The 23378-nt window shown below is 37.3% G+C and overlaps 1 long non-coding RNA gene across 1 annotated transcript in view; it reads right to left on the reverse strand.

Moving 5' to 3' along the window:
* LOC122320891 overlaps window positions 1-11999 on the reverse strand; it is a 107162-nt gene extending 95163 nt beyond the window's left edge. The window contains exons 1-2 of the long non-coding RNA XR_006245899.1: window positions 11853-11999; window positions 11647-11790 (exon numbers count right to left, since the gene is read on the reverse strand). This is a non-coding gene — a long non-coding RNA (uncharacterized LOC122320891). The remainder of the gene's footprint in view (window positions 1-11646; window positions 11791-11852) is intronic.
* Window positions 12000-23378: the final 11379 nt, after the last annotated feature.

Here is a 23378-nt window from a genome sequence, read left to right on the forward strand (position 1 = left end):
TAGGGTACAAATGGAAAATAACATGAGAAATTTAGTAAGCAATCAGCAAAGTCTTGTCGAGTTAAGTAAGAATCAAACATCCATAGTCGACTCTACAGCTAACCTTTTGAAAAGTACGACAGAGGATATTAACGCCAACTTTAAAGGAATGAATAAGAGAATTGCCAATATGACTGCTTTACTTAAAGAATCTTATTATGTGTACAAAGAATCTATCAATTTCTTCATGATCACGAAACAATTAAGCAATATAATAGATGATTGCGAAAAAATACAATCGAGAATAATAAGCCTATTAATTGACATCAATCATGGTCGATTTAATACAAACATGCTAAAGCCTAGTCAGCTTAAAATGGAAATAGCTAAAATAAAAGACATGTTGTCAGAAAATTTAGTGTTGCCAGGAAAAAGCACAGGGACAGAGTTAAAAGACGTTTATACCTTACTGACAGCAAGAGGGTTATTTGTGGATAGAAAGCTAATTATTAACGCAAAAATACCTTTGTTTGGAAGACATGCGTCATCTTATATATATAAATCTCCTGTCACGATGTTTGTCCGCGATGGACTCCTAAACTACTTAACCGATTTTAAATTAAATTGGCACACCGTGAGCAGTCTGGTCCAACTTGAGAGATAGGATAGCTTAGATCTTTAATTATAGTCGCAATTTTATTTTTTTGCTAATTATTTGTCTATAATGGATTATGTTCGCCTGGTACCTAAAAGTGGATTTTCCAATTTGTCCCTTCGAATTCGTTCCGCCAATACCAACATATTCAACCAAACCTCATTTTGAAGTACCAGGCGAACAGAATGCAATAGTAGGTGGTTACTTTGTTTTTAATATTTTCAAATTGCCCGCAAAAGTATGCTATAAAAAATAAGCAAGAGCAACACCACGTTTTGTCTACGAAATATTGGCAAATTTGCTGCTATACGAAATAGCGTGAAATTCTAATATTTCTACTTTTTTAATTTTTGGTGTTAGCATAGCCAACCACGTACGTAGACCGAAGTGAAATCATTCCTGCTTTTTAGTTATCTGTGCTTCATTATTCAAAATTCTGTAGATATAAAAAATACACATACAGGTATTGTCACATAATAATTATAATAGTAAATTAAAATGCCGCCGAAAAAATCTAATCTCAACAACGTGAGCAGCAGAGAGGCACGACGCAAACGTGTTGAAAGAGCTCATCAGTTGCCAGAACAAGTCGATACAAGAAATACAGCTCAAAGAATTAGGACAGCGGAAGGTCGTGCACAAGAATCTCAAGAACAGCGTAGCGAACGCCTGCAACAGAATATTAAGAGAACAAGAGCGGCACGAGAACGAAACATAGATACAGTACGAGCACAAGAACGACAAAGGCAACGGATCAGCCGCTCATTAGTACGTACATCATTCGTTCGTCTTGCTTTTGAATATGCACCAGATATTAACTACTCTGCGCATTCAAAAATTGCTATTGGTGGAATGGATAAAGTATGTCAATATTGTCAGGCGTTGAAATTTCGAAATGAAACTACCGGTATGTGCTGTGCAGCAGGAAAAGTCGTGCTGCCACCAAAAAATGTTCAAAGCAAAATTTTTTAAATTTTAATTCGAATTGAATTTCATAAAAATTGGACGACTATATCATGTAGCTTTCATATAAACCATCGTAGAAAATGCAGAAACTTCATAGAAAAATCGACAAAGTTTTGATGATGTTTAGTCTCTATGTATTTGGTTCGACATATTTGATCACTGCAAGGGTATATAAGGGTATACATTTTTAAAGAATTATTGTCGGTTCTGTTGATTACGATGAATTTTGGTTTGCCTAGATGTTTATGGTATTGTTGTACTACCCTATAGTGTGCCAGTCAATTGTTGTTGTTTTTTATTGGGCTGGCGCCTGGCACGTGAGTTTGTGTTTGATGTGTGTTTTTTTTCGGATCACCACCCGCCTAACCGACCGAGGGGCGACAGCCGTGTATCGTACGGCACGATTCCCGAAAATTTGGACGAGATATTAAAAAAAGAGATTTTAATTGTAATTTCAAATTTAACGGCCTAACTTTGTACCAGAAGTGTTAGTACTAACTGCTTAAGGAGCTGCAGAGAGTCAGTAGTAGATACTACAGAAAACAGTCTATTATAGCCAGAACAAAGTAATCTGAAAGGCCCATGCACGTTATAATTAGATCTACATTGATTTATGTATAACTTAAGGAACATAATTTCTAGTTAATCTACTTGGAACCGAGAAAATGAGTCTAATCAACAAGTAAGTACTGTCAATTTCACCATTATTATGAATTTATAATCTATACTAATATTATAAAGATAATATTATAAAGAGGTAAAAGTATATATATTCTTGATCAGCATCACGAGTAGAGTCGGAATACGTCTGTACGTCTGTCCGTCTGTCCATCTGTCCGTCTGTCCGTTTCCGCGCAAACTAGTCTCTCAGTTTTAAAGCTATCTTGATGAAACTTTCCCAAAAGGTGTGTAGTTATTGCACGCAGTATATAAGTCGGAACGGGCCGGATCGGCCGACTATATCGGATAGCTCCCATACGAGGGAATGAAATGAAAAATTCTCACGCCGTTGTTTTTGATCAGATCGAGTTGAATTCTTCAAGATGGCGTTTTCTAACTGTTATTGAATTTCGGATTAAATTTGATCAAAATCGGATAACTCTATCATATAGCTGCCATAGGAGAGATCGAAAATTATATATAGAATTAATGGAAATAAATTGATAACATCGTTGTTTTTTATCCCACGAGCATGATTTTTTGAATATCAAGTTTTTTAACAACGTTTATATTGAGAAAAAGTTTCATAAAAATTGGTCATCTATATCTTATAGCTGCCATAGGAAAGATCGAAAAATCTATATAGAAATAATGGAAATAAAATTATAACATTGTTGTTTTTCATCAGACAAGTATGATTTTTGAAATATAGAGTTTTCTTACGACTCTTGAATTACGAATTAAATTCGATCAAAATTGGACAACTATATCGTATAGCTCCCATATGATCTATAAAAATCGTCTTAGCTTCGATGTTGTTTAGCCTTTATGCATTTTGTTCGACATATTTGATGACTGCAAGGGTATATAAGCTTCGGCTTGCCGAAGCTAGCTTCCTTTCTTGCTTTGTCTTAGGTTAGTTTAAAAATTAGAGGTTAAATAATTCAAGGACGAAGCATGGATTTTTGTATCTAATATTTTCTTATAGAAGAATGACGATCGATTAATGTAAAGTTCCAACAATTTTCAATTTATTTCCAAGCATACAACATTACATAAATAATAATATTGTAATTAACAAAGCTGGCGCAACTTCTTGCGAAATAATACCTTATGTATCTAGTGCGGTAAGAACGAGATTACACTCGTGTGAACTTCTTGCAGAACCGTTGCTTCTCTCTCCACCTTGCTTTAACTTGTCTTCATCTTCGCTATTTTTGTCGACATTTGTCTGCGCCTTCCGTTCTTGCATTTTCTCGAAATTCTCGGAACCGTTCCATTTCTTGGCATCTCGCTCTAGCTTGCTGTCTAAATTTGCCGAGAAATTTCTGCGCTTTCTCCATTTCTTGGCGCGCTCTCTCTATGGTTTCCAAAGCAGTGTTTAAAAAACTGTAGTCGAATTAGCAGAAATCGCAAAATTTAAGCTATTCGGTGCTTCGACTGTGTGTAACATTCTAAAATAAGCAATTGCTTCTGCTTTTGTAAAAATCAGAAGTTGCAGTCGAAGCATAGACCAAGCATCTTCTATACACGAGTGTCATCTCGTATTTACCGCAAGTGATACATACGATGCTTTTTGTCCGTAAGCCCGTAAATTTTGGCATTTTAAGTGCAAAACTGCCTGTAATACCGATTACGCACGGGTTACGGTTTGGTAATTTTCCTAGCGCATGCATCCCTAAAAAACAGCTGAAATTAGCGATTTACCGCACAGACTATGACAAAAAGAAATTTTTAATATTTCAATAGCAGACGCCATTTGTCTTGGCCGCAAACTGAACAAGTATCTTGACAGCCTGTCCTGGTTAGCCGGGCAATTATTTATATTTGCGCACTCTGACAAATTAAAACCGCAGAGTCAACAGCCTGACAGGTTCCACATTTAAATGTTGCCCTCCTGCAAGCAAATCAATGCCAGCCCGGCCCACAAATTATATGCAAAGTAACAACCAATAAATATTCAATGGCTGTCGCATTAATCTTTGAAAACCAGCTCCACTTTGCAGTCAGAAGCCTATCGCTGGTATTGACCAAAAGCAAAAAAAAAAATAGCATGAGCAGTGACAATTACATTATAAATTTGGTCATCACCAATTAAAGCAACGAAGAGCTTGCCGAGCTGGAGGAGGCCATAATGGACGATGTGGTCACGTCTGAATGGGACTCAGCAGTCGCCTTCAGAGGCGTTGGATACCTCCTTATAGACTGCTTGGACCAGGACTCGGCGGACTGGCTGAGGACTGTGACGCCTCAGCTAAGAACATGAAAGGGCGTGCCCCTTGACAATAGGGTAGGAGAAGACATTCCTGCGGCATACAATGTCGCAGTCTTCTGCCCTAGAAGTGCAGAGAGAAGCAATGAGGAGCTTCTAATGATGCTGGGACGCCAGAACAGAATGGAGATCGATGCCTGGAAAGTGATCTCCCGAAGGAACGACGGAGGCGGGGCACTCCTCGTTATAGGGATATATCAACACACCCGAGATGAGATCTTCTCTAAAGGGCACCAGCTGAACTTTAGATTCGGGACCGTCTCGGTGAGTGGTCTCAGGAAGGCGGCAAAGATGGCCGCAACATAAACAGCGCCCCCCGGCCCCAAAGACGGCAAAGTGGAGGTCGAGGAATCCCTCGAAAAGCCACAAGAGCCATTGGGTGCAGAGGAGGAGGCTATCGCCGATATGGACGTGGAGAGTGAGGATGAGCATCCCTCGCCCTCCTCGTGGCACAAGAGCCCCTCTTAGAAAATATCGACGAGAAGGAGGCCGACGTCACCCTGACGGAAGGCAGTGAAGGGGAATGCCCGCCCCTTTCTCAAAACATGGAGCACCCGCTCTAGTAATGGCTGCATACCGCAGCACGCAGCTAGCCCAGGTGAACTTACACCGGGCCAAGGCGCCATCCGCCGTCCTGGCCAGGTTGTTCACCTCCCAACATCTCGGGCTAGCTCTCATTCAGGAGCCTTGGTGCAATCAGGGCATTAAAGGTCTGTACACTAAGGAATCAAAGGTAATATGCGACCAACGGGGTGCACACACAAGAGCATGCATATTAATAAGGAAAGATATCAATTATAATATCTTTTCAGAGTTCCTAAGCAGTGACTGTGTCGCGGTAACGGTGAGCGGCACAGGAAGGTTACCAGCGATCGCCATAGCATCGGCGTATTTTGCTGGGGATGCAGCATGCCCACCACCGAAAATCACTGGACTCGTGGACTGCAGTTGAAGGAAGAAGATACCCCTAATCATAGGATGTGACGCCAATGCACATCACGTGATATGGGGAAGCACCGACGTCAACAACAGAGATGAGCAGCTATTAGAGTAAATAGTAACCTAGAAATCGGTAATGCCGGGTCCACACCGACATTCATTACTAGAGTAAGAGAGGAGGTCCTAGACACAACTCTGATGAGCAGGTCTCTAGGACCACTTATCAAGAACTGGCATGTGTCGCCAGAGGAATCAATGTCGGATCACCGAATCATTAGAATTGAATTAGACTTCAACATCGCTAGGGTCGCCCCAAAAGGAACCCAAAGATAACAAACTCAATCTCTCTAACGAACCGTCAGGTATACCCAGACATTCTTTAGAATTAGACCAGGCAGTGGATAACCTCTGCAAGAATATAGCCAATGCTTTTGAGGACAGTTGCCCTCTTGGCAGACGAAAAGCAGAAAGAGACGCCCCATGGTGGAACGCCAACCTGGAACGGCTCCGAATCTCCACCCGCCGGTTCTTCAACAGAGCAAAAACGAGCGAGGATAACTGGAGACAATATAAACAAAGCCTGACGCTCTACAACAAAGAGATCAGGAAGGCCAAACGGAAGAACTATAGAGACTTCTATGAGGCAATCAGCACAGCCCATGAAGGGGCAAGATTGCACAAGGCTATGGCCAAAGTTGCACCAGAAAGTAATCTAGGAAACCTGAGGAAATGTAATAACACCTACACTTCCGATGACAGGGATAAACTAGCCTTACTCTTTGAAACTCACTTCCCCGGGAGCTCACCCCTGGCGGAAGATACGTCCACCCCAATGGAAGAAATGTCCACTCCGAGACACCTCAGACCAAGCGCGGAGGACTGGGCAATTGCCAAGTCTCTAGTCTCTTTCCACCTTCACAAGTCACACCATAGCATGGTATACGGACGGGTCACTAACAAGCCAAGGCACTGGCCTTGGAGTAATAGGACCACGAATCAAGTACCATGAATCTTTAGGCCAATACACCAGCATATTCCAAGCTGAAGTGTGCGCCATAGGACGGTGTGCAGAGCTCAATATGAAGCGCAGGTACACAAACAAGGACATTGCGATCCTCTCGGACAGTCGAGCGTCAATTACTGCACTCTGCAGTAATAGAATCACCTCGAAGCTGGTTCGAGAGGTAAGAACAAAGTTAAACCTTCTGGGCAGCAACAACAGATATATCCGGAAATGAAATAGCCGACAGTCTAGCAAAATACAAAAGACACACAATAAAAGATTACCTAAGAAAGGAAGGTACATATGAGGCAAACCTACTGGGATAACACCACAGGCCAAAGACAAGCCAAAACCCTCATTGTCAATTATGACATGAAGATTTTCTGATGAGAAATAACGATGTTATCATTTTATTTCCGTTAATTCTATAGATTCTATAGATTTTTCGATCTTTCCTATGGCAGCTATATGATATAGTTGTCCGATTTTTTTGAGATTTTTTTTATAAATCAAGGCTAGTTAAAAAACTTGATACTCAAAAAATTCATAGACGTGTGATAAAAAAGAATGACGTTAGCAATTAATTTCCATTAATTCTATATATATTTTTTGATCTCTCCTATGGCAGCTATATGATAGAGTTATCCGATTTCGATAAAATTTAAACCGAAATTCAATAGTAGTTAGAAAACGTCATCTGGAAGAAATCAAGTCGATCTGATCAAAAACAATTGAGTGAGAATTTTTTTTTTTCAAGTCGGCTCGTTCCGACTTATATATTGCGTGCAATAACTACACAACTTTTCGGAAAGTTTCAGCACGATAGCTTCAAAACTGAGAGACCAGTTTACATAGAAACAGACAGACGGACCAACGGACAGACGCACAGACGAATTTCGATTCAGATCGTGATGCTGATCAAGAATATATATACTTTATAGGGTCTGAGGTGTCTCCTTCACTGCGTTGCAAACTTCTGACTGAAATTATAATACCCTTTGCTCTGCAAGGGTATAAAAATAAAAAGAATATTATAACTAGGTATAAATTTGTATTAGTACTATTTACATTTATTTCCATGATTCAATTATTTTCAATAATAATTTACTATAAAAGCTGAATAACAAATTCGTAAATAAAAAAATAATGTAATTAAAGTTGATATTATCATAATTGTTAATTAAATATATTGATTACATAAATGTTAATTGTTGGATTACAATTCATTTAGGTAAAAATCCTAAATATGGAGGTAAACCACCTTAAGATAAAAATCGTCTTCTCGCTCAAGTAAGCATGCATAGGCACTTGCTTGTTCTTACACACGCAACCGCATTATATTTTTAGATTTTTACTTTGTATGAACGCGCTGAGAGCGAGAGAGGATAGAAGAGGATAGAGAGATCGTTCGTCAGCGGTTAGAGAGGGATGGGGATCCTCGCTTTTTCGTGACGGTCATGAATCGTTTTTACTCCGTCCCCGAAATCCATAACGCGCCTAAAGAAGTTTCACTTCAATAAAAAAACAATGTAAAAAAAAAAATTTTAAAAACCTCGTGACGCTATTTTTTTTTTTTTTTGGCTTTTTTGTTCCCTCTCCCCTATGTGACGCATCACATATAGGGGAATGTCGTCAAGGTTGGACAGTTGTCAGGGTCGGACACTTGCAATTTTTCTGATAAACCAACTATCGCCATCTGTGTGCGAATGTGGTATTAATTGTTTCCACTGTGGGAAACTTTTCATTCCAAGCCGCATCCCAGAACTGTTAATTTTCCTGTTTTGTTGATATAGTGTCGTGATAGTGACGAAAAAAGTATCGGAGAACGCGCAAAAAAAGTGGCATAATTCAGCGGAAAATATGCCATCCGCAGGGTAAGTTTAAAAATACGTTAAGTGGTTCCCCCTTAACGAAATCCTAAAAAAAATTTGTTCTAAATAAAGCGATTTGGTGGTTATGTTGTGCGGTAGGGTTATGACTCATGTTGTCTGGGTTGGACACTTTTTGTTGTCAAGGTTGGACACCCTTGGTTTTTTCCCTTTTGTCAGAATATTTTAATTTTTCCAATGTTTTTGACAGACTTTTGCATAATATGCTTAAAAACAATGCCACGACACTTGAATCGCAACAACTCTGTTGCATGTAGAGAATGTAAAAGAGACATTCACCTCAAGTGTGCCAAAATGACAAAAAGTTATTTTGTTTGTCCTAATTGCGAATCTGATTAATTTTTTTTCATACTTGGTTGTAAAATTTGTTGTTTACAATAAAAAAGAGTCAAAAGACATAAAATATACCTGATCCATGGATAATGTCCTCTTTTATTGCTACTTTTCTGAAGTAGCAATTCAAGTGTCCAACCTTGACTACAGTGGCCAAGCCTGACTACATTTTTTTTTTTTAAATACTCGCCATTTCTATGTTTTTCATTTCACAACATAATGTTCATTGTCAGACATACCTTTTGCCTTTACCTTTCAAACTATTTACGCAAATGATCTTAATTCTTATTAAAACGATAATTATGGGCATGGGTCGAAAGTGTGTCCAACCCTGACGACATTCCCCTACAAATTACAACCTCCTCACAACAAAGCGTGACTCTCTGATGAACCCCCCCTCCCACCACCCTAGGAGCGTCACGAGGTTTATGGACGGCCCCTATTTACTTTGGATTCACTTTCATTTACTTAGAGAAGTTCAACTAAATAACACTTGATTTTTGCAATCGAAATGAATTCATTACTCTTGTGAAATGAAATAAAATTTTTCCTTTGCAAATATAAAACAAACAAAAATATTTCTTTATCTTTTAATCACCAAACGAAATTTTACATAAAACTGTTGCCATCTGGTGGCGAAACGGAGTTCGCCGGGTTTACTAACTATGAATAAATACAGTAAAAAAGTAAAAAGCTTCTTTGGACTGATTCTAAACGATCAGCCTGTGCTCCGTATTGAGGACTCCAAACGGGTGCCAATAAATCCAAGCACTCCCCTAGCTTTATTAACCATGTTCGAAATATGAAGTGAGAATTTAAGTTCAGGGTTCAAGAAGACGTCAAGATCGTCAAAAAGTGTTATTCTTTTCAAGGTATTCCCACATAGCGAATAAGTGAAATTATGCGGATTGACCCGACGAAACGTCAGCAGCTTGCACTTAAAGCTATTTAAATACAGTAAACCTATCGTGACACCAGTTTTGAAAATTTCTTAGGTCTGCTTGAAGGTTTAAATGACGGAAGTATTCATCATATTGCAGACACCGTTTTACATCATCCGCGTATACAAGTACGCAGCAATGCGCAATGACCAATGTAAGATCAATAAAGAACAGGGTAAAAAGTAATGGTAAGGAATTTTTGAAAAGCAATCTTTGTGTGCGGTCACTAAGATAACAAAGATCCAACTTAAAAGATCAGCTGGAAACCCTTTCATGTTAAGTTTGCGAATCAATAGGAAGTGATTTACAGAGCCCAGTGCTTTATTGAATTCTGTGTAAATGACATCAGCTTAAAAATGATTTTTAAAGCCATTTATCACAAAGGTGAGCTCTAAAAGATTCGTTGTAATAGACCTGCGCTTCAGAAATCCGTGTTGGCATGGAGATATGACTGATCTACAAAGGTACTGAGGAGCTATTGCTCGCTCAAAAAGCTTTGGAATGGTGCCAATTTAGAAATACCTCTATAATAGCTAGCATCCCACTTGTTTCCCTTTATATGAAGGGGAATAACAAATGACTCCTTCCAAGCAAGGGGAAACTGACAAGTTGGGTGGGATAGGGTAAGCAGCTTGAGAAGGGATTTACACAGAGCATTTGCACAGTTCTTAGGAACACACCCAGGAATCCTGTCAGGACCTAGGGAGTAAACTAGTAAAACACGTTGAAGATCCAAAAGTAGGGAGCTTTCGTTTAAAGTGTGACGAAATATTAAGTTCGACTTAGGATTGGCGCATAAATATTGCCCACTTGAATGGGACACTATGGAATAAGTCGTTTCAAAAATTCTGCAGATCGGCTTTTTCCTACCTTTAGCATTTTCTTGTTTTTTTTTTTTTTTTTTGCTGATAAGCTAATGGGAGCTGCTGTTGACGATTTGCATTACGGATTTTCTATTAAAGTATTATCTACATGTATCTATGTATATACTTAATCAATCTACTTCCGCAGCGGGGTTTTTTTTTTGGGAATTTTTCTTTCCCATTTATAACGAACGTAAAATAAATGTTAAAATATTTTTTTGAGCTATCTAAAAATGATAGGGATTATAATGGATAAAGTTTTGGAAAAATGCATCGCTTCAAGGCTTCAAGGCTATCAAAGTAGAATTTTGTTATAGTTTTTTTTTTTGGGAAATTTATCTTAACAATCCACATGATCAGCATCACGATCTGAATTAAAATACGTCTATACGGCTTTCTGTCCGTCTGAATGCTGGAAATGCTGAAACTTTCACAAAAGTTGTGTAGTTATTGCACGCAGTATATAAGTCGGAACGGGCCGGATCGGGCGACTATATCGGATAGATCGAAAAACAAAATTATCACGCCGTTGTTTTTGATGATATCGACTTAATTTCTTCCAGATGATGTTTTAACTATTATCGAATTTCGAATTAGAACATAGCTGCCATAATAAAAATCGAAAAATATATATAATGAATAATGAAAAATCATTACAACGTCATTGTTTTTTATCCCACGACCATGATGTTTAGGACATCGAGTTTTTTAAATACCCTCAAATCAAGATAAAAATCGGACAACTATATCATAGAAATTAACGAAAATTAACAAAAAAAATAATAACGTCCTTGTTTTTCATAAGAAAAACAAATTTTTTTAAATATAGAGTTCTCCAACGACTCTTGAATTTCGAATTCAATTTCATAAAAATCGGACAAATATATCATATAGCTTTCATATGGACAATCGTCGAATATATAGAAACTCAATAGAAAAATCGTCTCAGCTTCGATGTTTTTAGCCTTTCTGTATTTTGTTCGACATATTTGATTAATTTCCTTTTTTCCATGTGTTATGGTTTTAGTTGTGTTGGTGTTCGGTTTTTTATTAAGCAAATTTAGGTATACGCAAAAACAAATAATAGGCTTTGAAATTATGTTTCCATCTTTTTTTCTTGTTGGGCATAATCATTGAAGTAAATACCTTTTTCCATACCAAAGGGACAAAAAACAACCAGTATATCCATAAAACAAACAATATAAAAATGCATAAACTAAGAAGAAAATCCGGACTAAACGACTTCCAGTAATTTATAAGTTTGTTCATTAACAAAGTATTCATCTTGATCTGTAATGGCATTTAGTAGACTTATCAATTTTACTTCAAATGTATTTTTTTTCGAGACTTACTAATTTGAATTTATTCCTTAATGGAATTTAATAACCTTGCTAAGGCTGTGTGCCAAATAAATTAAAAAAACATTAACATTAAATTAAATTAAGCAAAAGAATTTATTGAAGACTACGAAATTCCACTTTTGATTGATTACTTCAATATCTCATCGAGACAACTGACTGATTAAAAAATACAAATAAGACAACACCCAAAGGCCTAATACCTCACATATGCACGTTAGGGTGGACCTCAGCAGTAAGCATAGCATAGGGTCACTCTCCTTTTACATTGGCTTTCTTTGGCTTTAAGAGGTATTAGCTATAAATATTTTTATGCTGTTATTATTTATAAAGTTGATATTATTTTGATATGTTTTTGGTAGTTTTTATTTTTTCCATAGTAATTTCGGTAATTATCACGTTATATTCAGACTATATTGGTTGCCCTGTTTATAACTATCAAATTTATAATATGAACTATAAGTACTTCGTGGATTACCAATAAATTTCCATTTCTTGCACTCCAGCTCATATATTTCTTAAGTCTGGAGGACTAATAGAAGAGAGCTTGCCGGTAAGTGAGCCGTATGGGTCGGTTATAAGCCCCCTTGGCGGCATTTTTGACTGTGTCTGAGAAATATTTTGCCGGTTATGCAGTGATGGATTACCGCCTAGAAGAAGCCATAAGCCTAGACATTTCGTTAAAAACAGGAGAGGAAATAGACTATGCTGTGGAGCTTTTCACAAATACAATTCACAAAGCGAGCTACATAAATACGAATCACACCCACAGAAACCAACAACCAAACCAATTGTACCTTTCCACTTAAATTCGAGAAAAGATTCAACACAAAAGGGACCTGAGAAAACGTTGGCAAGAAACGCACTATCCTCCTGATAGTTGTACAACAAAGCTGCATCTGAGCTTAAACAATTACTGACTAACTTGCGAAATTGGGTCTCCCTGTCAAATGAGCTTGCCTATTGAAAGAATTCACTTTGACGAAGTTGTGACAGAAATTAAATGCTTGAACAATAAAAAATCACCAGGCCCGGATAAGATAGACGGCATCACTCTTAAAACTCTACCACTGAAAGGCATATGAATTCTCACGCTTGTATTTAACGCTATTCTCAGGCTAGACCATTTCCCAAGTCAATGGAAATGTGCAGAAATCATTATGATCCTCAAGCCAAACAAGCCAGAAACTGAACTACTATCTTACCGTCCCATTAGTCTGTTGACAATATACTCGAAAGTATTTGAAACAAGAAAGGAAGCTAGCTTCGGCAAGCCGAAGCTTATATACCCTTGCAGTCATCAAATATGTCGAACAAAACTCATAAAGGCTAGACACCATCGAAGCTAAGACGATTTTTCTATTCATTTTCCATATTTTTGACTATAGATCATATGGGAGCTATACGATATAGTTGTCCGATTTTGATCAAATTTAATTCGTAATTCAAGAGTCGTAAGAAAACTCTATATTCCAAAAATCATACTTGTCTGATGAAAAACAACGATGTTATAATTTTATTTCCATTATTTCTATAAAGATTTTTCGATCTTTCCTATGGCAGTTATAAGATATAGATGACCGATTTTTATGAAACTTTTTCTCAATATAAACGTTGTTAAAAAACTTTATATTCAAAAAATCATGCTCGTGGGATAAAAAACAACGATGTTATCAATTTATTTCCATTAATTCTATATATAATTTTCGATCTCTCCTATGGCAGCTATATGATAGAGTTATCCGATTTTGATCAAATTTAATCCGAAATTCAATAACAGTTAGAAAACGCCATCTTGAAGAATTCAAGTCGATCTGATCAAAAACAACGGAGTAAGAATTTTTTATTTCATTCTCTCGTATGGGAGCTATCCGATATAGTCGGCCGATCCGGCCCGTTCCGACTTATATACTGCGTGCAATAACTACACACATTCTGGGAAAGTTTCAGCGAGATAGCTTTAAAACTGAGAGACTAGTTTAGGCAGAAACGGACAGACGGACAGACGTACAGACGAATTCCGATTCTACTCGTGATGCTGATCAAGAATATATATACTTTATGGGGTCTGAGGTGTCTCCTTCACTGCGTTGCAAACTTCTGGCCAAAATTATAATACCCTTTGCTCTGCAAGGGTATAAAAATACCTACTACTGAGGAGGATGTTGCCAATTTTGGACGAACTTGCCATCATTCCTGAATATCAATTCGGATTCAGGAAAGGCCACGGCACCACTGAGCAATGTCATAGGGTTATCAATGAAATTGTATCTGCACTTGAGAACAAAAAACATTGAACTGCTACGTTTCTTCATGTTCAACAAGCGTTTAATCGTGTTTGGCACCATGGATTACTCTACAAGATAAAGAAATGGCTACCTACCCCATACTATCTATTACTGAGATCCTACTTGTCTAAGAGAAGCTTCTACGTGCAGCAGAGAAATGAAACGTCAACACTAATTCTCATAAACGCAGGCGTTCCTCAAGGGAGTGTACTGGGACCAGTCCTTTACCCTCTATACACGGCAGATATGCCAGTAACAAACAACTGCACCATTGCAACATATGCTGACGATGCAGCCATTCTGGCAACGAGCTCATCTCGAGACGAAGCATCTCAACTCTTGCAATGTGAGCTCAATCTGATTGAAGCCTGGTTTCTTCGCTGGAAAATTAAAAATTAACTCCCTGAAGTCTGTCCAAATAACTTTTTCACTAAGACCAGGAAGCTGCCCAAATGTCACACTTTACGGCGCAACAATTCCACAAGATACCTGTGTGAAGTATCTTGGCATGCACCTCGACCGTAGACTAACATGAAAACCGCACATAAAAGCGAAATATCAACAACTCAAAATATAAACACTGAAAATGTCCTGGTTACTAAGTAGATTTAATTTAAGTAAACGATGAGTTATATTTAATATCAGGTTTCACTGGAAATCTGCAATGCCTTTTATGCAATTATTAGTCAAAAAATTTACTTATTATCACAAGACAGATTGTAAACAAAAATTAAGAAAAAAAAAATAAATCTTTTTGATCGTAAAAAATAAAATATTAAAAAAAAAAAAAGGGGTGTGTCCAGCCTACGCACGACAGAAGTGAAACTTCTAGTATTCCTCTCTCTCTCTTATCATTTCATTATCTCTTATTTTCTGTCTTAAGTTAGTTTGAAGATTAGAGGTTAAATAATTCAAGGACGAAGCATGTATTTTTGTATCTATATGTTCAATTTATTTACAACTAATACAATATTACATAAATAACAATATTATAATTAAAAATTACAAAGGAAATACATTGACAATTTATCTATCATGTGACATTTTCATTATCAATTGCACGATTATCTTTTCCTAATGTCGTGATAATTGGGTTATGGTAACTAAAGTGCGAGATATATACATGAGCACTCAAACCCTTAATAAATCGTGCAAAAACTGCATCGATTGTTGTTCCGTGTCTAGTCGTGCTAATGTTCCTTTCAAGTCCAAGTTGAGGGTGTTTTTGAAAAAGTTTAAAATCTCTACAGATTCTTCCCTCGCGAAATTCACATTAAAATCTCCCGAAATAATCATAGGAATTTCGTGATATTTCTTATTTAATAACCTCGAACCATCCTCTGTGTATGGCAGAAGTACGTGGTGGATAAAATCTTTGATTTCGGTAATCGATTTACCTGGTGAGATATAAATTGACACCATAATAATTTTTTTCCCATTAGCTAGAGAGCATTCTGCAGCACACAAATCCCCAACGGAGGATGAATGACTGGAAACGAATTCATGGTTACGGGCATGAACGTCATTATGTTTTCGACAACATTTTGGAGTCGATTTACATTTTAGTATATACCTACACCGCCCGCTCTAACATTGGGACTCTTGTATTGTACAATGCAATCAAAATTTGTAACATTAACTTGCCTGTCATCGTCAAGCCAAGTTTCGGAAAGCATCAATATGTCCGAATTTTTTTAGAACATTACCTCGTAAATCCGATGCATGTTTGTTAATACTTTGACAATTTAATGAAAATATCGTCATGTCTCCTTTTTCGATATTTTCTAACAGCACTTGATCGAGAGTTTTTAAACGTAGAAAGTCTGTCAAATTCTCTTCTCAATAGAGCTACTGAGGTGTCTTCGCGTCGTCCGTGATGAAATAAAACTTGATTTTCTGCAGGCACAATAAAGAGATCTTCAGGACTCGTAACTCTTGATAAAGCTACATAAACCAAGGATTGCGAATGTTTCTTGCTATATGTATACACAACACTATCGTATGTTCCTCCTTGCGACTTGTGAATAGTCATTGCGCATGCTGGCTTAAGTGGAAAATGGTTTCTCTTTGCTTGGATTCTACTGTGTGATTTAGTTCTGTATAATGGAAAGGTTGCTGACCTACGACTTATCGGAGTTGCGTCATTACTTATACCTAGCCGAGTAGCATATTGAGCTGTTTTACAACGTGTCCGTCTTCCTTCATCTTTTGGAAAAATTAGCCAAAGTCTGATAATTTTGTGGCTTTGATCATCTAACTCAACATAGACCAATTTTCCGACTGCTCCATTCGCTAATCCGTCTGTTTCATCGATATTCGTTGTAATTAAACATGGTTTATTCAAAGCAAAAACGATCTGGTACGGCAGGCCACCAGTATCAATTGATGACAGTTGATGTAGTTTGAGTCTTGCATCTCGTTCTTTTTAAAAATCATTACCACAACCGATTATTTCGTCATCAGCAATAGAATCTTTCTTATTCTCACATGAGTTCAATACAGAAAGGTTGTAAGTATCGGCAGAATAATTATCATAGAATAGTCGAACTCCATTGGGACAAAGATTATTGGCATCCTCATTCGTAAAAAACCTTGATTCAATGAATTCCAGTTGTTGCCTGGTCAAAATTTCACCATTTCCACTTTTCGTTAAGGGGTTATATACCTTTTTCACCAGAGAAATACAGGGTTTTTATTTATTTTTTTTTAGCATGTTACCATTGTTTTATTTAAATTCAATAAAAATTTTATCAAAGTACGTGTCCTTAACTTAATTCGTATAAAATTTCGAGTGAAAATTTTGAGAATTGTGGAAGTTATAGTCCTTGCCGCAGAAGTCCTTTTTAAGTAGTGGCTCACGGTGAGCATGAAAACAAAAAAACGGCTCAACGAAAAAAAAAACTACGTTAGTATATAGTGTTACCTAGTTCGTGAACGAAGGATTTTACGAAAAAAATTGTTTTACAGTTACAGTGATTATTTTTTCAAAAAAACCGATCTTTCGAGGTCTAATAATTTAGTTTTTCGCCCCAAAAAAATAGAAAAATTTATCGAAAATAAAATTCCTTCGTTCACGAACTAGCAATCCCCCAAAATTTCAAATCGATCGATATAGTGGTTACCGAGATATCGTGCTCACCGCAACGACCTTTTCTCAAAAATGCGATTCCGAGATAATCGCGTTTAAAGCTTTGAGTGGCCATTAGGTAGTCATGCACACCGTGCGCTATGAACGGCTGTATCTTGGGTTCTAGTGCCCCGATCTCTAAAAAATTTTGCAGAAAAATTGTTGAAAGTATGTACATCAAAAAAAAATCATAAAATTTTTTTCTATTTTTTGATTCTGAAAAAGGTATATAACCCCTTAAGGCTGATGAGAAACATTAATTTTCTTGTCTCATAACCTCTGTCAGTTCATAAAATTCAATACTCCTCCATAACTGATTACCACCTATTCTATTCTATTATTATAAATAGGGGTTGCTCTCACTCGTGGCAATTGTCTCAAATCTCCAATGAAGATCATATTCATTCCACCGAAAAAGGAATCATAATGACCTGTTATCTCTCTCAGTCTTAAATCTATTCGCTCTAACATCTCAGCGCCAATCATACTCACTTCATCGATAACTATTACTTTCACGTACTTGAAAAGTGTTCTATATAACAATTTTAGTTCATTTGATAGTGTAATTCGATTCGTCGGTGATATTTTGAAAGCCGTATGAACTGTTGTGCCCCCAATAGCTACTGCTGCCTTCCCTGTTGATGCGCAAGGAATATAAGCGTTCAAATACCCATCAGTATTCGAAAATCGGTTGAAAATCTCCATTAATAATTTGATGGTGAATGTTTTTCCACATACAGCTGGCCCGGTTAAGAATAAGTGTAAGGGTAATGCGTTTTCTGTTTGATTTAAATATATACAGTGTTGTAACAATTCAAATTGCTTCTCATTTGCTAATCTCATTAAATCATCCATAATGTTAACTTTTTTCCTGGCAATTGCACCAAGTTTGTTCAATGATTCTTGCCGCAAATCTAGATTGGCAATTGAATGGGGATCATTGTTGTTCATACGGATCAGGCTCTTGATGGACATTCACTTGATTTCGGTCGTCATCATAAAGAAGTTCTTCACGACATAACTGAGCGCATATTTTCATAGTTTTAGCAATGTCTAAATTTGACTCGAATTCTTTTCTACGTTCCATTACACTGTGCGACAAAAAAATGTTTGAGTTGATTTTTTCTTATTTTTCACTTCTACTAGTCAAAATAAGAATACAAGTTTTTGGATTTGTTAATATCAATAGCCAATCAGCTTCTACGCACACTCAAAGGTCCCAAAAACGCGTGTTTTTGCATATTTCACAGCCTTATAATACCATATTGGGAAAATATTTTTTCACCGTTATAAGCGTTTTATGCAAGTTCAATATCTTTTAATTAAAATATATTAAGCAAATATACCGTTAGGCTTTTATAACAATGCTTTAAAATTTTTTTCTCCCAGCTCTATACTCTGGGCGACTTTGTATGGAACTTGTTACGCGAGGATACCTCTGAAAAAGCCAAAAAAATCAGAAAAAAATTTCACTTTTAAAAAAAATAATAGTTTATTGGAAGTAAAAAAAAAATAATATTTTGTGTTAAATATTTTCATAATAATAATTTCGTAAAATTTATCATAAAAAAAGAAATCCTATCACTTAGAAGGTGGCATAAATATTTTTGTGCATAACTTATGCCCCTTAACCGAAAACAATCAAAAAAGTAACTCAAACAAACATTTCGTTAAATTTTGTCGCACAGTGTTATTGATGCTTCATTCTGCTCAAATAATTCCAGAAATTTCATGTCTGCTAAAACATCTGTTTCTTCAACTCTAAACTTGAGGTGTAAAGTAACCATCTCCCTCTTATAGTCTGTCAAGTCTTTTCCCATGTCGTAATTTCTATACCCTATTATTCGTGGTATTTTCCTTTCAACTATTTTTTTCTTTTGGAGCTACAATATATTTCGAAACGAATTGAGCTAACGATACGTCTTCGAGTTCTTCCGGCCTCTTTTCATATTTGTCAAACCAATTTTGTTTCCAAATGTCAGTGCAATCGCAACCAAGTTCTTCCAGTTCTTTATTTGTTTTCCTAATTCGTTCACGTTCTTGTGGCCAGAGTGTTGGTATGTAAACGACTGCTACTGACGATTTAGACATGGGCAACCGTAATAAAAACCAAGCGGCCTCTTGACTTGTCATTTCAACACTATTGAGCACGTTAACACTAAGTTTTCTGAGTGCCTCAATAATATCAAACTCCGGATTTTTGTCAATAACCTCAACGATTTTTCGCTGCAAATTGCTGATGCCTCTATACGTTTTGTTGACATATTCAACAACGTATTGTGCGCACGAATACTCTTCAATAATATATTGAAAGTCCATGTTAGACCCTAATACATTTAATAAGAAAGGATTAAAGAAATTATGCCATTTTTCGGAAGGAATTCGTTTAACAAATACTTGTGGTCTCATTATGCCGGCTCGTATAATGTTAATGTACTCTTCATCCGAAGTAATAAAGTTGCAGTCATAAAAATGTTCAATGCTGTCATAATCAATGTCTTCTAGACTTTTCCTGATTAATTTATTACGATTCGTTAGCTCCCGAAGCTGTGGATGATCTTTCTCCAATGGTGTGAGAATGACAGTTTTACGCATGGGCATAAAAGGTGCATCAAAGCGGCAAGTGGGAGAGTGATTCGGATGGTTATTTTTGTAGCACGTAAATGTATGTTTGTGAGTTTGAAGTTTAATATTTTTGAAGCTTCAGCTGGAGAGACTGAGATTAAAGTATCTATGAGGGATACAGTAGCATCGTAATCTGCGCCTAGTGGATCTTTCGGAGCATTGTCTAACCATATAAGTGAATGAACATGTGGACTACCTGGGTGCTGAAATTCGATGCGCTTGAAGTAATCAACGACTCTATATTTTCCAAATGGACTACATCTTTTCGATTGTAAAATTAAAAAGATTACGTTAATTAATTTATCGAAATAGAGTGCGCATCTAACTGCATCTTCATTAACCAAAGTTGTTTTATCAAAGTAATTTAAATTTTCTAGTTGCTCTTCAGTCAATTTTACACGTTCTTTTAAATAATGCAACGTGTGTAATAATTTTTTCCAACCGATTTCATTTGCACTCATTGTTAAAAATATTGTAGGTCTCCCTAACTGACGCATCATTGCAATTAGATTTCGCTTGCGCTCAGACCAATATGCAGCAGAATTTGGACTCGGTTTTAAAAAAGCTAAGTTCTTATCTAAACAGTTGTTAATATAGTCCGGTGACATAATAGTCTCTTTACTTATATTTGTATTTGTACCAATGTGTTTGAAGGTAATCTTTAGAGACTCGCTGACCCTCAAACGCATAATTTTTGCCGCAACGTAAAGAAGTTTATTAGGTGTAACTCCTCTCCTGTCAGAACGCCGTAATTCACTCGTGGCAATCATAAAAGGTGTAACATTAATCTCTGGGTTGAACTCTCTAAATTGTCCGAGGTAAATCGAAGGGAAAGAAAGTTCTTCTGCGTGTTTATCGAATAACAAGCTTTTCGGTACGTTTCTTTCACCCGGTGCGATTTGTAAGAATTTGTCTTCGTTCCAGAGCAAAGTATGCTGCTGCGCGACAAGACTTTCTTCGATTGGAATATGTTCGCTCAATTCCTCAATGTTAACCACTTGAGGAGAATTCCTATGATCTAACATCTGGGGAGAGACATTTTCATCATTGTTAACCGTTGTATTGCTAGATTCTCGTACAGGCGTGTAGTCTATTTGAATATTTTGCTCAATATTCCCGAGGAAAGAGTTATTTATGGATACTTTATAAAATTTATACATTGGTTGATAAACTAGATACCGTAACCAAGCTTTAATTTCACTTTTTTTCCGAACCCTTGCAAATAACTCGACTTATGAATTAATTTCTTTTTAATGTGTACGTTGATGCAAAAATCGTCATCCACATTCCTTGGTAACACGCTCACCATATTATCTACCGAGACAGGAACATTGATGATCTGGCCACTTATGCAGAACTGACCGTTAACGTGTCTTATTCGCCGTATTTGCATGAATGGTAGTCTAGGCGAAATTAATCTCTCAGCAATGAGGTTGAGTTTAGGCAAGTAGGCTGGTCTTTCCGGATATTTGAAGCCATTGAAGGTCGCTAGCGTTGGAATTTTCTCATTTTGCATACTCCTTTTACATGTAGAACATAGTTTTGCATTGGTAATGTTCTTAAGAGCCTGGAGAATATGTTAACCATTAATTTAGAGCATTGATAAGAGTTATGAAATTTAGAAAATTATGATAATATCCACATTATGCTTTAAACATACCGTTATGTTTTTAAGCATCGTTTCATCAGTTGATGTCGCCTTTTTTAAATCCTTTTCGAACCAAAGCCGATCGCAAACGCTACAAGCATAGCCGAAAGGATTTTCCACAATCATTTTTTGAAATTGTTTATGTGCAAATTTGTGATTCACATAGCCACTATAAGGAGGCACAAAGTCATCATCAAATTCTATCGGTGGCCCATCGAAACATTCTTCAATATCCATATCGAAATCAAGATCAGCCAGTGATTCTCTATTCGGGGGTTCATGCTCATCGTGTACATCCTGCTAACAGAAAGTATAATTTAGTGGAAAACTCATTTGAAATCTATTTTTCATCTATAATGCACAAAGACAACTGTCAATGACAACAGACGTGTTTCTATATCGCTCCGCCGAGTAACTAAAAATACATCGGAAATATCAGATTTCAATTTCGCGAAATTCGCTCAGGGTACGCGTGGGTACTCCTGCTCATGTTGCCTATATCTAATTGCTAATATAAGTGATATAACACAGTTTTTTCACAAATTTTGCCACGCGCGATAAGCTCAAATAAATGAGCGGCGAGCAAAATAATGAGCGTAGAAGCTCCGTAAACCAAAGAAACGCTTGTTATGCTTATTTCTCAACCCGCGATACCGAAGTAGAGAAAACGTCTACAAAGAGCAACCCGGCCCTACTGACCGTCGAAAGCACGAGAGCCCGCTCTTTATCACCAGCCCTACTCATTCCAACTCCCACATCTTGGAGTTATCAATGCCAGAGCCCACCACCACCGGCTTCTATGGGAGACGCACCAACAACAAACAGTGCTTCAATTTCTACTACCTCAGCAAAAGTAACGGCAACAACTAATGCAACGACCAATATTGCGAAAACGGTGTCAACGGCTCCATCGCAAACTGCAACAGCAACAAAAACCGTAAGCTTTGATAAGCAACAAGCAGTTCCGGCCATACAGACCGGTATGGATCGCTACATCCAGATAAAGCGTAGGCTTAGTCCTCAGAACACGGTTGGTAACTAACCAAAGATCAACCGTACAATCCAAGCCAAGGAAAAAAACAGCATTTCAAACAACAGCAACCGATTTTCCCTCTTAGCAGATGGCGAGACCCAAGCTGAGCCGGAGCAAGTGACCCAAAAGAAACCAAAGCCCCCACCTATTTACATTAGGGAAAAAAGCTCAAACGCCCTGGTCAACAAAATTGTTGCGCTGGTCGGGGACGAAAATTTTCATGTTGTTCCGCTTATTAAAGGGAACATTCACGAAACCAAAGTTCAGACGAAATATGAAGAACACTTCCGAGCTGTTTCCAAATACCTGGAGGAAACGAAAAAGAATTTTTACACCTACCAACTAAAAAGTAGCAAAGGGCTACAGGTAGTACTAAAAGGAATCGAACCCGACGTCGCCCCCTCTGAGATACTAGAAGCCCTTAAAGGCAAGGGATTCTCTGCTAAGAATGTTAGCAATATTATTAACAAAAATAAAAAGCCGCAACCACTCTTTAAGGTCGAGCTCGAGCCAGATAGCAAAACCCTAAGGAAAAATAAAGTGCACCCGATCTACAAGCTGCAGTTCTTACTGCACCGGAGGATCACAGTGGAAGAACCACACAAACGGAACGGCCCAGTGCAATGTACAAATTGCCAGGAGTTTGGGCACACCAGGACATACTGCACACTTCGGTCAGTTTGTGTAGTCTGCGGAGACTTCCACAATTCCGCACACTGCCCTGCTAACAAAGAAGATCCCCATACAAAAAAATGTGGGAACTGCGGAGGAAACCATACGGCAAACTACAGAGGCTGTC

Source organism: Drosophila ficusphila, unplaced genomic scaffold (genome assembly GCF_018152265.1).
Source record: "Drosophila ficusphila isolate 14025-0441.05 unplaced genomic scaffold, ASM1815226v1 contig_128, whole genome shotgun sequence".
Taxonomy (NCBI): domain Eukaryota; kingdom Metazoa; phylum Arthropoda; class Insecta; order Diptera; family Drosophilidae; genus Drosophila; species Drosophila ficusphila.